The sequence below is a fragment of the Lontra canadensis genome, unplaced genomic scaffold (assembly GCF_010015895.1).
Source record: "Lontra canadensis isolate GAN:19392208 unplaced genomic scaffold, GSC_riverotter_1.0 scaffold10, whole genome shotgun sequence".
NCBI lineage: Eukaryota > Metazoa > Chordata > Mammalia > Carnivora > Mustelidae > Lontra > Lontra canadensis.
This window is the reverse complement of record NW_022631004.1, coordinates 25,145,949-25,164,777: the sequence shown is the minus strand read 5'-3', so window position 1 is coordinate 25,164,777 and position 18,829 is coordinate 25,145,949.

The following is an 18,829-nucleotide window of genomic DNA, read 5'->3' as shown; positions in this document are numbered from 1 at the left end:
GTGGGAGCAGCCAACTATATAAACCAATTAATAACAAAATCAAAGAAACACATCAACAATAATACAATAATAGTAGGGGACTTTAACACTCCCCTCACTGAAATGGACAGATCATCCAAGCAAAAGATCAACAAGGAAATAAAGGCCTTAAATGACACACTGGACCAGATGGATATCACAGATATATTCAGAACATTTCATCCCAAAGCAATAGAATACACATTCTTCTCTAGTGCACATGGAACATTCTCCAGAATAGATCACATCCTCGGTCCTAAATCAGGTCTCAACCGGTATCAAAAGATTCGGATCATTTTTAGATGCATATTTTCAGACCACAATGCTCTGAAGCTAGAACTCAATCACAAGAGGAAATTTGGAAAAAACCCAAATACATGGAGACTAAACAGCATCCTTCTAAAGAATGAATGGGTCAACCAGGAAATTAAAGAAGAATTGAAAAAATTCATGGAAACAAATGATAATGAAAACACAACGGTTCAAAATCTGTGGGACACAACAAAGGCAGTCCTGAGAGGAAAATATATAGCGGTACAAGCCTTTCTCAAGAAACAAGAAAGGTCTCAGGTATACAACCTAACCCTACACCTAAAGGAGCTGGAGAAAGAACAAGAAAGAAACCCTAAACCCAGCAGGAGAAGAGAAATCATAAAGATCAGAGCAGAAATCAATGAAATAGAAACCAAAAAAACAATAGAACAAATCAACGAAACTAGGAGCTGGTTCTTTGAAAGAATTAATAAGATTGATAAACCCCTGGCCAGACTTATCAAAAAGAAAAGAGAAAGCACCCAAATAAATAAAATCATGAATGAAAGAGGAGAGATCGCAACTAACACCAAAGAAATGGAGACAATCATAAGAACATATTATGAGCAACTCTATGCCAACAAATTTGACAATCTGGAAGAAATGGATGCATTCCTAGAGACATATAAACTACCACAACTGAACCAGGAAGAAATAGAAAGCCTGAACAGACCCATAACCAGTAAGGAGATTGAAACAGTCATCAAAAATCTCCAAACAAACAAAAGCCCAGGGCCAGATGGCTTCCCGGGGGAATTCTACCAAACATTTAAGGAAGAACTAATTCCTATTCTCCTGAGACTGTTCCAAAAAATAGAAATGGAAGGAAAACTTCCAAACTCATTTTATGAGGCCAGCATCACCTTGATCCCAAAACCAGACAAGGATCCCATCAAAAAAGAGAACTACAGACCAATATCCTTGATGAACACAGATGCAAAAATTCTCACCAAAATACTAGCCAATAGGATTCAACAGTACATTAAAAGGATTATTCTCCACGACCAAGTGGGATTTATTCCAGGGCTGCAAGGTTGGTTCAACATCCTCAAATCAATCAATGTGATACAACACATTAATAAAAGAAAGAACAAGAACCATATGATACTCTCCATAGATGCTGAAAAAGCATTTGACAAAGTACAGTATCCCTTCCTGATCAAAACTCCTCAAAGTGTAGGGATAGAGGGCACATACCAAAATATTATCAAAGCCATCTATGAAAAACCCACCGCAAATATCATTCTCAATGGAGAAAAACTGAAAGCATTTCCGCTAAGGTCAGGAACAGGGCAGGGATGTCCATTATCACCACTGCTATTCAACATAGTACTAGAAGTCCTAGCCTCAGCTATCAGACAACAAAAAGAAATTAAAGGCATCCAGATCAGCAAAGAAGAAGTCAAACTATCACTCTTCGCAGATGATATGATACTATATGTGGAAAACCCAAAAGACTCCACTCCAAAACTGCTAGAACTGGTACAGGAATTCAGTAAAGTGTCAGGATAGAAAATCAATGCACAGAAATCAGTTGCATTTCTCTACACCAACAACAAGACAGAAGAAAGAGAAATTAAGGAGTCAATCCCATTTACAATTGCACCCAAAACTATAAGATACCTAGGAATAAACCTAACCAAAGAGACTAAGAATCTATACACAGAAAACTATAAAGTACTCATGAAAGAAATTGAGGAAGACACAAAGAAATGGAAAAATGTTCCATGCTCCTGGATTGGAAGAATAAATATTGTGAAAATGTCTATGCTACCTAAAGCAATCTACACATTTAATGCAATTCCTATCAAAGTACCATCCATTTTTTTTTTTCAAAGAAATGGAACAAATAATCCTAAAATTTATATGGAACCAGAAAAGACCACGAATAGCGAAAGGAATATTGAAAAAGAAAGCCAAAGTTGGTGGCATCACAATCCCGGACTTCAAGCTCTACTACAAAGCTGTCATCATCAAGACAGCATGGTACTGGCACAAAAACAGACACATAGATCAATGGAACAGAATAGAGAGCCCAGAAATAGACCCTCAACTCTATGGTCAACTAATCTTCGACAAAGCAGGAAAGAATGTCCAATGGAAAAAAGACAGCCTCTTCAATAAATGGTGTTGGGAAAATTGGACAGCCACATGCAGAAAAATGAAATTGGATCATTTCTTTACACCACACACGAAAATAGACTCAAAATGGATGAAGGACCTCAATGTGAGAAAGGAATCCATCAAAATCCTTGAGGAGAACACAGGCAGCAACCTCTTTGACCTCAGCCACAGCAATATCTTCCTAGGAACATCGCCAAAGGCAAGGGAAGCAAGGGCAAAAATGAACTATTGGGATTTTATCAAGATCAAAAGCTTTTGCACAGCAAAGGAAACAGTTAACAAAACCAAAAGACAACTGACAGAATGGGAGAAGATATTTGCAAACGACATATCAGATAAAGGTCTAGTGTCCAGAATCTATAAAGAACTTAGCAAACTCAACACCCAAAGAACAAATAATCCAATCAAGAAATGGGTAGAGGACATGAATAGACATTTCTGCAAAGAAGACATCCAGATGGCCAACAGACACATGAAAAAGTGCCCCATATCACTCGGCATCAGGGAAATACCAATCAAAACCACAATGAGATATCACCTCACACCAGTCAGAATGGCTAAAATTAACAAGTCAGGAAATGACAGATGCTGGCGAGGATGCGGAGAAAGGGGAACCCTCCTACACTGTTGGTGGGAATGCAAGCTGGTGCAACCACTCTGGAAAACAGCATGGAGGTTCCTCAAAATGTTGAAAATAGAACTACCCTATGACCCAGGAATTGCACTGCTGGGTATTTACCCTAAAGATACAAACGTAGTGATCCGAAGGGGCACGTGCACCCGAATGTTTATAGCAGCAATGTCTACAATAGCCAAACTATGGAAAGAACCTAGATGTCCATCAACAGACGAATGGATAAAGAAGATGTGGTATATATACACAATGGAATACTATGCAGCCATCAAAAGAAATGAAATCTTGCCATTTGCGACGACATGGATGGAACTAGAGGGTATCATGCTTAGCGAAGTAAGTCAATAGGAGAAAGACAATTATCATATGATTTCCCTGATATGAGGGAGAGGTGATGCAACATGGGGGGTTAAGGGGGTAGGAGAAGAGTAAATGAAACAAGATGGGATTGGGAGGGAGACAAAACATAAGTGACTCTTAATCTCACAAAACAAACTAAGGGTTGGTGGGGGGAGGGGGGTTGGGAGGGGGATGGGGTTATGGACATTGGGGAGGGTATGTGCTATGGTGAGTGCTGTGAAATGTGTAAACCTGGCGATTCACAGACCTGTACCCCTGGGGATAAAAATATATTATATGTTTAAAAAAATAAAATTTATTAAAAAAAAAGAAAGAAAGAAAGATTCTGATCATTACCAGGTAAGTACCATAACTGCTGTTCCTGGGTCTCATTCACTGCTCGTATAACTGCCTGTATACCATCTCCCAAACTGCCAACACTGCCTTAGCCCCTCAGGGAACAAGAGAGCCTTTTCTGTGCCATCTTTAGAGTTGTATCACAGTTGAAAAATGGCAGGGAACTAGGGCGCCCAGAAGCTCTGCTTGTTAACGTCCAACTGTTGATTTCATCTCAAGTCATAATCTCAGCAACATGTCGGGCTCCATGTTGGGTATGGAGTCTGCTTAAGATTCTCTCTCACCCTCTCCCTCTGCTCCTTCTCTCTCTTCCCCTGTCTCTCTCTCTCTCTCCCACTCTAAAAAAAAATGGCAAGGAAACTAAGAAATATAGCTCTTAACATCCGTATTAATCTGTAGCAATCAGGCGTCTCCAAAGAAACAGAACCAATAGAACATATATAAGAGGAGATTTATTGTGTGATTCGGCTCACACAATTATGAAGGCTGACACCCACCACAAGATGCTGTTTGCAAGCTGGAGAACCAGGGAAGCTGATGATAGAACTCTCAATGCAAGGCTGAAGGCCTGAAAACCATGAGCTATGATGTCCAAGGGCGGGAGAGAAAGAGCTTCTGCAAATCAGGAGGACAGTTAATTCACCCTCCTTCCATTTATTTTTGTTGTTGTTGTTCTGACTGGGCCCTCAGTGATGCCCACTCACATTGGTGATCTACTTAGTCTACTAAGAAATTCAAACATTAATTTCTTCTGGAAACATCCTCACAGCCACACCAGAAATAATGTTTTGCCATCCCTTAGCTCACTGAATTAACACAAAAGTTAATCATCATAGCTTTCCATTATTAAAATAAACAAAAACATACAGGGCCATTTTCCCTAAGAAATAATTTCAACACCCAGATCTAAATGCTGTGTTCAGAAACCCACTGTCTTTTCATTGCCCCAGAGAGTACACTGCCCTTTTTCAATGAAAGGGTCCAGTCCTACTTCTTGATGCTTCCAGAAGATTTATTTATTACATCTAACACAGCTGCTACTACTACCACCACACTGCCAGTGGAGACTTGGTCATGCATCTCTTCTCCCTCTGGCAAGGGGTAGCAAACTCCTACCACAAGACCAGCTCCAGACCATTTCACCTGAGTGCCAGGACCAACAAGTGGAGGAAGCTCATTGCTTCTTTCAATCCCCAAGCATGCCTCATGTTTTGCCTTATTTTTAGAATGACTGCCAGTGGGAATGTCCTATTCCTTCATGGGAAAACTCATTACACTTACAATGGTAGGGCCATGCCTCATGACTTAAAAATTAATCAAAAAATAATAAGACTTGGGAAGATATTTTTAGATAGGAACACTGGCTTATTGTGTCTCATTTCTAAGGAATTATTTACGCTCTATTACATTTTAGTTAGACATCTCCCTGAAGGCATGTGAGTTGGCTTTCATATCATCCATTAGTTTAACAAAGCTCCACCAAGTATCTATTGTGAGCAAGGCCATGCCTGAGATGCTGAGGAAAGGGGGTAGACAACTGTATGAAAAGTGTCCCTGTCTTCAAAGCACTCATAATTTGGTAGAGAAGATAAGACCTGTGTATGGAAATACATATGGAATACAAGATGGTGGGAAGTAAAGAAGAGCTTGTGTAAAACCTAACCTACAAAAAAGGGAAATTCAATCCTTAATGACCTCTTACAAAGGCCTTCTAAAGTTAGTAGCATCCAGAAAGTCCTTATGTTTCATTTTCTGTCTTTGATACAGAAAGAAACAAAGAAGGCTGAGTTTTCTTTCCTTCCTTCCTCCCTCCCCCCACTTCCTTCCTTCTTCCTTCCTTCCTTTTTTCTCTTTCTTCCTTTTTTCTTTCTCTTTCTTCCTTTTTTCATTCTTTTCTTTTCCTTCTCTCTCCCTTTCTCTTCTTTCTTTTCTTTCTCTTTCTCTCCTTTTCCCTTTCTTTCTTTCTTTCTTTCTCTCTCTCCCTCTCTTTCTTTCTTTCTTTCTTTCTTTCTTTCTTTCTTTCTTTCTTTCTTTCTTTCTTTCTTTTTTCTTTCCCTCCTTGAAAATCCAATAGTGATAGGAGGAGGTGTACAAGGGAAGATCTGAAAAGCCTTCATAAAAATACCTTGGGAAACTTCTCTGAACCAGTTGATACCTCTTCTTTAACCAAATTTGACTTTAGTATGCAGAGGGAATGCAGGATAATTACACAGTAGAGTTTATGGAAATGGCAGAGTGAAAATTATTCTTTGCTTGCTGTTAGAGTAAATTCCATCCGATCATTATTGAAGGTGAGTAGACAATTCCTCTAGGATGTTTAAAAGGTCTTTTGTCCTCCATTTCCTGAGGTCTTCCTTTCATCCTATTTTTTCTCCTCTAGATTCAAATTAATACTGAATAAGCATACACTGAAAGTAATAGGAGACTTTATAAAATCATTTCACTTCAAATATTTGAACATCTATGATAGAAATCCACAGTTTCCATTCACTTGCTTTGATGGACCTTAATATATCAAAGCATAGAATAAATATAAGAACTAGAAAGCTCCATGGTTGTAAGGATAATTATCCCTGTCTTTTCCATGGGGCTGTCATGCTCAAAAGGATTCTTACTGATTTCATTTTTTCATATGAAACATTAACAGTGCTTGGGAATTGTTTTACATAATGAAGCTCTGGATTTCAGCTATTCCCTGTGTTTTGCTTTAGTTGTTGCTTATACAATATCATGCCTACTCAGCTAGGATGGAAGTTTCTCAAAGGCTTGATAACTTGCATTCACTTTGTGTTCTTTTCAATACATAGAACAGCACAAAGTAAACTCACGGTTGATTTATCAAACATACTTAATTGATGCGTTGGTTGAAATGTGTACTTAAAAGTTGTGTCATTTTAATCAAAATAACATTTTGGAAGTCTATGTTATCTTTTTAAAGGTATTTTATCTTAAAAGGGATGATATTTCTTAATTGATCACATTTGCCTATATTTTTTAGCCCTATTACCATTCTTCATCATCCACTTGCCCTTGTCTTCCTAAATATTTAATGACTTAAGAACTGACACAACTTCACTCGGGAAAATAAACTTATTCATAATCTGTTTCTGCCCAAATCTTAGTCATAAAGAATTTAGTCTTTTAGAATACTGGCTTAACTCTTTTGGACTATTACTAAAAAATATCATAGACTGAGTTGCTTATTAAACAACAGAAATTTATTTTTCAACAGTTCTGGAAGCTGGGAAGTCCAAGATCAAGGTGCCAACAGATTCTGAGTTTGGTGAGAGCAACTTCTGTTTCACAGATGGCACATTCTCATTCCCTATGTCCTCAGGTAGTGGAAGGGATGACAGAGCTCTCTGGCACATCTTTTATAAGGGCACTACTAATCCCACTCATAAGGGCTTTGCCCTCATGACCTAATCCAAACACCCCACATCCTAATACCATCATCTTGGGGGAATAGAATTTCAACATATGAATTTTGAGGGAATACCGTCAGCCCATACCAAATAAAAATAACCACTACCATTCTTAATTTACTCATTACCTTCTTAGATATCACTTTCTTAAAGAAGCTATAAGCCAACTAATTTGTTCTACAAAGGTGAAAAGATTAATATGAGAGTGAGCCTCACTGATTAGCTGTGAACTTTGGGGTCATCACGTGAATTCTCTGTATCCATGAAAACATCTTTCCTTCCAACTTTCTAGCCACATGAGGAATAAGGGAAAATAACATAACACCCCCCCCAGAAAAAACCCAGAAGCTTTAAAGACTTTTTAAATTAATATCTCACCCTTTCTATTAGTACCATAGTGTGTCATTCAGAGAACATAATGGCAGCCAGTGGGGTGGTAAAATATTAGGAAACAGAAGATAATTCCAATTAAATAAGCAGACTAGAGTTCCATAAAAACAGAAAGTTGTCAAGAGCAAGAGTAATGACTCTATTATTTTCCTTATCTTGAAGCCCACCACTATATTGGAAGTAACCTGGAGAACAGAATATTAATGAAAATGTAGAGATACACTTAGAAAGTGGAAAAACATCTAAGAATCCCCTTAGGTGAACTCACTCTTGCTGAAAGCTTCAGGAGTAGGTTGAGCATGAGGCATAAGCCCCTGAGGTTCCTCAGATCCACTTGTTCCTCCTTGACACATTATGGCAAGGAACTGAAGCCTGTCTTCCAAAGAATACTGAAGGACTGATCTTAATCATTTAGTTGTCTGTTGATATGGCAGCTCAGTCACATCATCTAGTCTGGAAATACAAACAAACATGGGTAACTGTGTATGAGCCAGAATTCATGAGATTTGGATTTTATGCATGACCTTAAATCCTACAATTAATGAGATGCTGAGTTATGGTACTTCAGTTAACCCATCCATACATTAAGGAACATAATGATATTCTCACCTTTATGCAAGGAACTGACTTCTTGCATATGAAAACTCATTAGAACAGAGATTTGAGGGCACATTGACTCAAAGAAAAATGACACCCTTTGCAAAAAAAAAAGAGTCTTGAATACTCAGCAGAACATCTCTGCTTTGGTCTTTTACCAAACGCTGAAGATTCCAGGCCCTATAAACTAAGACATTAAAAAGAATATGCTTCAAAAAAAGGCCATTCTGGGTAAAGTTATTTCTATTCATCTCCATTACTTTGAGAACAATCTGTCAAACAGAAATTAACTGCCTAAGGAAACTTACCGAAAAATCTGTGTTCCCAAAACTGAAATATCTTAATTTTTCCTTGGCCTCCACTTGCCAAAACCATACATCGCAGAATATCTCCATCCATGCTAGTGCCAAATTACAAGTCTCTCCTCTGGCTGTCATCTGGAAGATGGCTCCTAGTCAGGCTCCTGTTCACTATGTGGAAAAATGAGAATATTTTATGACAGCTTAGGCAATATAAAATCAAGAAAGAAATCATTTCTGAAAGTTCCTGAATCAACAGTTTTGAACCTATCTCTTCTCTTCATTAGAAAAGGTAGGTATCCCTGTTCCTACAGTGACAGAACCATCAGTACCAAAGTACTTGGGAGGAGTTAATCTGCTGAGGAAGTCAGCCTGAGCTTATGAAGACTCAAGGGGGTCACCTACAAAACTTGGGTTCAAGTTGAGTTTTTTCAGTAAGAGGGAGGGCAAGTTTGAGCTTGTTACCTCCTTGATAATCCTAGGGAGTGTTTTTCATGGCCTTGAGATCTCATTAAAAAAAAAAAAATCTAATGACATCATTGGAAAAGACCTCAGACCCTAATTCCAATCCACTTATTCTTGAAACTCTTCCAAAAACATCTTGAAAAATAATGTTCCTTACGCCTATGCCTGAAAGCCTCCACGCCTCCTCACTCCCTCAAACACCTCAAAAACTGTTTGGTTTGGCTTGATCATAAAGAAGCTTTGCAGGAAGTAGGACACTAGAAAGTACATGGATTTTGGTGTCAGGGAAACTCAGGTTTGATTCTTAAACTTGGGCTAATTATTTACCCCCACTTTTAACCACAGAGTAATAGGCTATTATCACCTAAAATGTTACAAGTTTGATAGTAATTATAAGTGGGTTGAGCATTCAGGAAAATATTATTCCCCAATTTCCTCTAACTAAACGCAGGATGGCTTCGAATGACCACAACAGCTGTATACTTTCAACAGCTAATTTACATATACCTAGGGTTCTTGAAGTTTGCCCTAGGTCACCAAAGATGTTGGCCATGGCCTACTGGGAATATTGAAGTATGAGATAAGGCCATTGAACAAGAAGAGGTCAGAAACTTCTCAGAACTGCTGCAAAATTTTTCAGCAGCAAACTCTTATTTCTGACAAGGTTCTTCTGTGTCACCCACTCCTACCCTTGCATACAAATGTGGATGATTACCTATTTCATGTGGTGGTGAAAGAATCAGAAGACAACCTTAAAAGATATTGTGAGTTTGGGAGCTTATGAAGTCTTTTTAAAAACTTGTCTCAAAATCAGCTGTAGCTTAGTCGTTACCTGATTCCCAGTCAGGTCTATAAAATTTGACATCTGGCTATCAAATGTTACCTATTTCATTACATTAGCCCAGCCAAGGATATAAAAGGGAGTCGGTTGTCTTAACCAAAATTCCAACTCTTTTTTTTTTAAGATTTTATTTATTTATTTGACATAGAGAAGTCACAAGTAGGCAGAGAGGCAGGCAGAGAAAGGGGGGGGAAGCAGGCTCCCTGCTGAGTAGAGAGCCCAATGCGGGACTCGATCCCAGGACCCCGAGATCACGACCTGAGTCGAAGGCAGAGGCTTAACCCACTGAGCCACCCAGGCACCCCCAAAATTCCAACTCTTAAGGCTGTTATGATGATTTCAATGAGATAATGTGTGCAAAAGTAATTTCTGGTGCTTCAATCATATAAGGTAGCAATGATTGATTGATCAAATTGCCTTTCTTTCAGACATTAAATTCTGAAGATTCTTGTTGAGCAAATTTTAAATTACAATGGATATGTAGTTTATTGTAAATGTAGATGTGTTAAATCTATGATGTTCTCAGTTTATGGACATTTTGACATTTACATTTATTTCCTCCCTAAAAAAATCGAGAGATACACTAATTATATCCCTACACCTTATATAATCCCCAAACTTCATAGCTCAGGAATGATATCAGACTATCAAATTCAAAACAACTTAACACAAGGAAAATTATTACATACAGTAAGAGGTCCTTAGAAAGAGTGACTCCATAATTTAGGAGAGTTGCTGAGTAGATAGTTTCATTATTTTGGCAACCTCATCTATGACCCGGTTCTTTCCATCATTCTGCTTGAACATTCCAGCACTTCTGCTTTGTTCTCAGGCTAACTGCCCTCAGGGCTGCCAGATCCCCCTGCACAGTTTCAGGATTCAGATCTAGCAATAAAAAAACTTTCTTCCTTGTACCTTTTTAAGACAAGAATCTTTCTTCAAAACTGCCAGCATATACCCCTCTTATCTCTTTAGCTAGAACTAAATCACATGGATAACCTCAGTGCAGTTATCTACTGGAGAAAGAATTACTACAACTTAGATGAATGAGAATGTACCTTATAACTGGAGCTAAAGTCATCCTTCCTAAACCCACAGCTGCAAGGAGAAAACAGCTGTCCAAACAAACCTAGAGTTCTGTCTAGAGGAAGAAGCGGGAGTATTCAATGGTGAGTATACAACCAACAGTGTCCCTTACACTCTTTAAGAAAAAATAAGTGTTTTTATGTTTTAAATATTTGACCAAATGGATTCATTTATATGATCTGAAAAACCAAGTCAAATAGAGATTAAAATGAAAAACAGAACTCCCTTGCCCCATGCCACTTAATCTCCAATTTTTCTTACAAGGATCACACTAAACTTTAAAACTATTTCTAAAAATATATTTCTTTTTTTTTTTTTTAAAGATTGTATTTATTTATATGACAGACAGAGATCACAAGCAGGCAGAGAGGTAGGCAGAGAGAGAGGAAGGGAAGCAGGCTCCCCGCTAAGGAGAGAGCCCAATGCGGGGTTTGATTCCAGGACCCTGGGATCATGACCTGAGCCAAAGGCAGAAGCCTTAACCCACTGAGCCACCCAAGTGCCCCTCTAAAAATGTATTTCTGATGATCACCTTCAGTCTTTAAATAATCTGCTTTTTCACTGTTTTTCTTAATACATTCATTAGAAATAGCATCTACTGGTTTCTTATTCTGACATGAGATTTAATTCTCTTATATCATCCCAGGCCTTCCCTTCCCCTTCCTAACAATATGACTCTTTCCATCCTTTTTAACTTTTTGTTAAAATTGTTTTTGTAACATTAAATAACTGTTCACCATTATATTTATTTTTGTAACAACATCACTTGCCTTTAAATTGTCAGATTTGATAATCTATGTATTCTTCCCAAGGCCATAACTGTTTTCTGTGCTTTATTTATAGTTTGGTTATAAAAGCAGAAAATTGGCTAATCATGTTTTGTTATTCCTCTCTAGGTACTGTTTACTGCAGAGCCAAGTAGTCGGTTATGATTGATTTTGCTTATTTGTATAACTTTTTAAATTTTTCAGAGTTTTTAATTGTCTTCTTATTCTTTCACATTGCTGGCCTTTACTACATTCTTCAGTAGTTCTCTCTTCTTGAGGATAATATCAAATCTATGAAGTGCCATTTCTTTGCTAGATGCCTTCCTCCTGGAACCTCTGTTCTCTTACTTTTGTCTGGATTGTCATTCTCCAGCTCTGCTGCCAACTGTCGTTTGGGACTCCTGCCTTTCTCACCTACCCTAAAGCTGTCTTTTCTTGGATTTCACGTCTTCCAAATTGTTATGTACTTTCCTCATTTTGCTAAAGTAAATCCTCAAGTAATATCCTAAGAAATTTTGTCTGGGAAGTAAATTCCTTAGTTTCTATAAATGACTATTTTTTACTCATCCAGATTGAGAGCTTGACTTGGTATCTTGAAAATATCTTCACAAATAATTTTTTTCTCAGAACTTTGAAAACACTTCTCTACTTCCTTTTAGAATTCAGTATTACAGATGTGAGGTTAACATTAGTTTAGTTCTCATTCATTTTTATGTGTCCTGGTTTATTCTCCCTGGGAGCTTTTGGAATCTTTCATTTATTTTGGCATTCTAAAATTTCAAAGTGATTTGTCTAGGTGTAAACTTTTTTGTAATTCATGGTGCTCTACCGACCCCCACTGAACCCTGTTAGTCTGATGACCCTTATACTTCAGCTCTTTAAATTTCTCTTTTAGTATTTATCCTATAGTTTCCCTGTATTTTGTCTGTACCTCCTCTTAGTCAAATGTTTACCACCAGTTTCAGCCTTTTATGTCTCTCATTATTTCATTTATCTTTTCTTTCTACTTGTCTTTTTTTCTGTAGCTAGTAAATTTCATAAAAATCATACTCCAATTATAAGTTGGAATGTATATATTTTTACTGTTTTAATTGCATAACTCTAATTCTTAGTCTCTAATTTTTTTACTAATTTTTCAAGGCTCAACTGATTTATTAGTAGAAATGATATTTTCCTAAATCTCTCTGAGAGACTGAGTTATTTCACAGTTCTATAGGTACCTTAATTTCTTTTTTATCTATTAGTTTTTTTTCTATTAGTCACTTTTTTCTATAGTTTTTCTTCACCTTTTTCCTATAATATTCCCAATTTCTCTCATGCTGATTGAATGATATGTTTATGTAAGCAGAAAATTCACCATCCAGCTTCACTTTAGAGCCATTGGCAGGTGGCTGGGGACTCATAAGTGTCAGAATGTGCAGGTCTTTATTAAGCAGTGCTGCAAATCAGACTGGCATCTCTGGAGCTTCTGATTCAATAGATCTGAATAGGTCCTGAGAGTTAGTATTGCTGGAGCAAGTGCTCAGATGACAATGATGCTGATGATCTGAGAACCTCACTTTGAGAACCACTGGGAGTGCAACAGCTCTGCAAAGGAGAGCCGCTCCTGCTTCCATTGACCCTATCAGCCCTATATATCTCAGAGCCCAATTTCCCTCACCTTACTTCATGAACCATCTGTTCTCTACCTTCTTTCCATCTTCCACAAAATTGCTAAAATCTCTCGTCTACTAACGGTCCACCATCTAAACCCTATGTTAGGGTTAATACTTTTTTTTTGTCTCTGTTTGCTATTTATTTGTTTGTCTTAATTCTTTACTCATTTTGATCACGTTTGGAGTCAGCCCGCCTTGTTGAGCCAAAGTCACACTATTATAGTTAGTTACATCAATATGTCCCTAGCATCATGTCTGTCTTTGATCTTCCTCTGCATCCATAGCTCTCACTACCAACAATTTCAAGTCAAATTTTTAAAAATTGATTTTAGTTGTAAAAATTTCAGGTACCTGACAGTATATAAAAGAGGTGGGAACAAGAAAATTTTTTAGTAACACAAAAATTAAATACAGCATAGTTGGGCTAGCTGTTTACCAAGCCCAATTTCTCTTCTGGGACACCTGGAAAGTCTACATGTTCTAGTTCTTGGTAATGGGCTGGGAGTGGAAATGATGCAGCCAATGTGGTTAAGAAGTAGATGGACCTTCTTTGCCTTCTTTTTCACCCATCTGCCAGCTTAATGCAAAGTGCTCTGAGGTCCTAGAGGATAGCAAATCTACAGATGGAAGGAAACTGAGTGCCTGAATGATTGACCGAAAAGAAGAGCAGTTGATCAGGAACAACCTCATGAACTGCTATATGCCAAGTCACTAAAACATTTGAGTTTACATTACAGCAAACTAATTAATCCTACTTAAAATAAATGATAAAAGAAGATCCCCCTAACCATGGGTTGGATGAATTAACTTTGTGTTGGACTATTTCTACATGAACTTCCGTTTTATGAAAGCTAAAGATCCACATAGAATTTCACAATGGCAATGTGTTAGATTATTTTCAATTGATTTCTTGCTTAAAATTTAGTCTTATAAATCTAAAGAAATTGTTCTTGATTCATTTCCACTTTAATAAATAATATCCAACATTAAATTATGATGAATTTAATAGGATAATAGATATAAATATACTTTCCCAAAAAAGATATCATCTAAGTGTCACATAATAATGAACTTTTCTTAAGAACAAGGGTGAATTAGAAACAATTCTAAATTTTTTCTTTGTATTAATTAGTTAATTCAACTTGTAAATTTCAGATTCTTTCCCAATAGGCAGCAGATTCAAGATTATTGGAAAGCTTAAATTAGTTTTCTCAGCTTGGTTCCTAAGTTAGTGCCACTGCACTGTTGTAACAAACTTAATTTTCATATTATTCAATTTTTAAGACATGAGAAGTTCTAACTGAACATTATCAGTGCTTTTAACCTTTGGAAACTCTGAGGTTCCAACTGCAATACGTCATAAGTCATCTAAGATGATTGAGGACCTTGAAGGCCAAATGAGTCTAATCAGACACATTTCCACTTTGGTAATTGAACCACTGGCTTCATTCCATATGCCTAGAGAGGACTCTCAAAAGTGAGTTGTTATCCTCCAGCCCTAAGCTTCATTATTAAGACCTACATACAAAGAGATAAGAAAGGAGAAAAAGAATTTTGAGAGCACTTCAGTTCTTCTGCAGATATAACATTCAGTAGATTATTTATAAATGCTCAGGTTTCTACACTTCATCTAGCAAACATATATATATATATTTTTTTTTAAAGATTTTATTTATTTATTTGACAGAGATCACAAGTAGGCAGAGAGGCAGATAGAGAGGAAGGGAAGCAGGCTCCCTGCTGAGCAGAGAGCCCTACATGGGGCTCAATCCCAGGACCCTGGGATCATGACCCGAGCCAAAGGCACAGGCTTTAACCCACTGAGCCACCCGGGCACCCCTAGCAAACATATATCACATTCTGTGAGATGGCCATAAGGCAAGGGTAGAGAATTCACCTTTATTTGATAGCAGAAAATTCAGTTCTCAGCCTTACTTTTATAAGACAAGTTTTTCAATTTTCTGTGTAACAAAGCCTAAAATATTCATTTCTTAAATTCGCACCAGGAGCGATTTGCAAAAAACCCATAAAACTCATCAGTTCAGACTAGTCCACTTGTGATTGTTTTGACAGGAGCTGGATTGGCAATTGCTTTAGTGCTTGATGGAAAAGAAATAAAAATATAGTGAGCAAAAAAATAGTGTTAACAAAAATAGAAAGGAAAAAGTTTACTTTTTAAAAAATAGAAATTTTAAAGGTTTTATAAATATCCACATGTGGAATACAATTAATGGACTAATGCAAACCACCAGTATTATAGCACTCAAGCAGGACTGGAAGAACTTCCATTCAACAACATTAGTTCAGCTGGTGTTCCTGTCAATGCTTAAAATGATGTAGCACTGCTTATCGATAAAGTCTAGTCTTGTATATATCTGGGCCAAATTAGCTGTTCACTAATCACTCTCAACTAGAGTTTAAACAATGTTTATTGAACATCTACTCTGTGCCACTCTGCTTATCATTGACCCAAGATTTAATTGGTGTGGTCCCTACCCTCAAAACCCTTGAACTAAAAATGAAAACATAATGAACAGTAACAGGCAACAAATGACAATCAAATGATATAACCAAGTTCTACTACAGCCCAGAGGAGGCAAAATTCGCTTCCAGTTTCAGTTTTATCAAGACTTTTCTCAGAAAGGTGAAATTTCAGCTGGACCTCAAGGACAGATGGAATTTCAACAGGCAGTGAGAAGCAGGGAGTTTATTTCAGAGCAACAAAATATGTCCATAGAAAGATTAGAAAACCCAAAGCAGTTTTAGAGCATTAAGAAGTCACTCATGAATGTGAGATTCGTGACTGGGAGAGTAGGGAAGAAGAATAGAAAAGTAATTAAGTACTCAAAATTTCAAGCTAATAAGGAAAGATTGATGCATGAGCTTTGATGACAGGCATATAGGTCTGGTTTCTCATCCTGCAACACCAACCCACATGGCTTTGGACAGTTTAATCCCTCAGAGCCTCCGTTGTATGTTTGTATAATGGAGATGATAAACCTAATCACTGATCTGTGAACCACTAACTATGAAGGTGAAATAAAACACTATATGAAAAACACCTAACAAAGAAATGCATCAACATGTTAGTACTTTCTTCCAGTAATACTTCCATTGCATATTCACTTTGGTAAGTAGTTGAGTGGTATATATGCTTCCTGATTAAATTGGGATCTGGTAGTACTAGCTAAGAGAAATACCCAGGGCCAACCAGTCACCTTCTCTGGGTTGTGGGGATTTAAAAAAAAAAAAAAAAAAAAAGATAAGGCATTCTGTTCTAACTAAAAAGTTTTATTTAGCTCAAAGTATATCTTAGTCAACTTATTTTTCTCATACAAGATGGTCAAAGAACAAGAAATTCTACCCCCATTTGATAAGCAAAGCAGAAATATAAGAATTCCATAATGTAAATAGAAGTAACCTATACAGAGGCCCATGGATGGCTCAGTCAGTTAGGCAACCAAGTCTTCATTTCAGCTCAGGTCATGGTGTCAAGGTTGTAAGATCACGCTCCACGCCATGCTCCATGCTCAGTGTGGAGTCTGCTTGTCCTTCTCCCTTTATCCCTCCCCCTACTCTCTCAAATAAATAAATAAATAAAGTCTAAAAAAAAAAGAATATGTACAGAAACATTAGAAAAGCTAATTAATTTAGATGTATAACTTTCTGTATTTCAAAGAGTTCCTCAGTTCATGACTTCACTGGTGAAAACTAGCAAGGTTTTAAAGAAGAAATAATATAAATTCTACATATACTCTTTAAAAAAAAAAAAGAGGGGAAGAAGAACTCTCCAACCAATTTTATGAGGCCAGCACTATCCTAAAATCCAAATCAGACAATTATAGTATTTTCAGTGATGAAATGAAATGAATAAATTGCCCTACTTAGGTGTCATGATTATTATGAGAACTAAAACATAACATAGGTGAAGGTCCCTTGGAAAGTTACATATGCTACACTGAAAACCCACCTGCTACACTGAGTCATGATCTGCAGTATTGAACTTGCACTTAGAGTCAGTCTACAATGTTACACAGAGTCCTCTTCATACTCCACTCCCAACACTGCATAGTCCTTCCTTGCATTCCTTGCATTTCATAGTTCCAGGTGCATGTCTTTGCAACACGCACTGAATCTCTTTCCCATACAGTCATTCCCCCACCTCTTATCCATAGGGCATACATTTCCAGACCCCCAGTGGATGTCTGAGGATGCCAATAGCACCCAACCCTCCATATACTATGTTTTTTCTTACATATACATACTTACAATAAAGTTTAATTTATAAATGAGGCATAGTAAGAAATTAACAATAACTAGTAATAAAATACAATTATAACAAAATACTATTAAAAAGCTATGTGAATGTAGTCTTTCTCTCAGAATAGTTTTTTATACTGTACTCTTCCTTTTTCTTCTTGTGTTGATGTGAGATGATAAAACATCTATGTGATGCGACAAGATAGCATGAATGACATACGCACTATGACATAGTGTTGGGCTACAAGTGACCTTTCGACAGTACATCAGAAGAAGGAGCATCTGCTTCCAGACCGTGGTTTACTGTGGGGAACTAAAACCACAGAAAGCAAAATCATGGATAAGGGGCGACCAGTCGTTTTATTCTGACTAATGTTATTCACCACTTTCAATAGATTGTAGGATAAGATTTGCAGGTTTATCTAGTCATTGAAATCACAAGGAAAACTGAATGATACAACAGGCAATACCCAAGCTGTAGAATTAGGCAAAATGACTTTTTTTTTTTTTAAGAGGGAACAAAATGTAGAGGAGTGGCAGAGGAAGAGAAAGAGAGAAACTCAGGACCCTGACATCACGCCCTGAGCCAAAACCTAGAGTCAGATACTCAACTGACCGAGCCACCCAGGCATCCAGAATAACTTTTTTTTTTTAAAGTCTCTGATTTACCAGCACTTACCAGCTATGTGTCATTAAGCAATTTAACCTCTTGGAAGACTTTTGTGTAAGATGGGAAAATATGTTTCTTACAAGCTGTAAATTCTGGCACCTAATAAGTGCTAAATGTTTCATTCCTTTCCTCTTTCCAAGTACGTAAGCTGAAGATTCAATGCTACTTTACAACTGCAAAGTGCTGTTATTAGTGTCAATTTATAAGCCATAGGCTGCTGCAAATAATGTTACCCACTTATGTATTAAGGTAATGATGGAAAAGGAAGAGGAAGAGATGAAAGCTGACAACAAAGCACATCACCACAGGGACTTGGAACAGGACTTGATGGTTCAGGATCTTAATCCTGTGTATTTTTATATGATCTCAGTGTTATGTATGCTTTCTGGTATCCAATCCAAAGTCAATTGGATATATAACTCAGAACCAACAGCTGTTGCTAACATTATTATATCACTTTTTATTTTTATCTTACTAACCACGCCTAAGTTGGATGAAATAAATGGATCTGAAATCTAAGTAGGTGTCTATGCTGAATTTTGCACTGAATTTATAAATAGACTAAGCATGAATTTCAATAGGGTTCCATG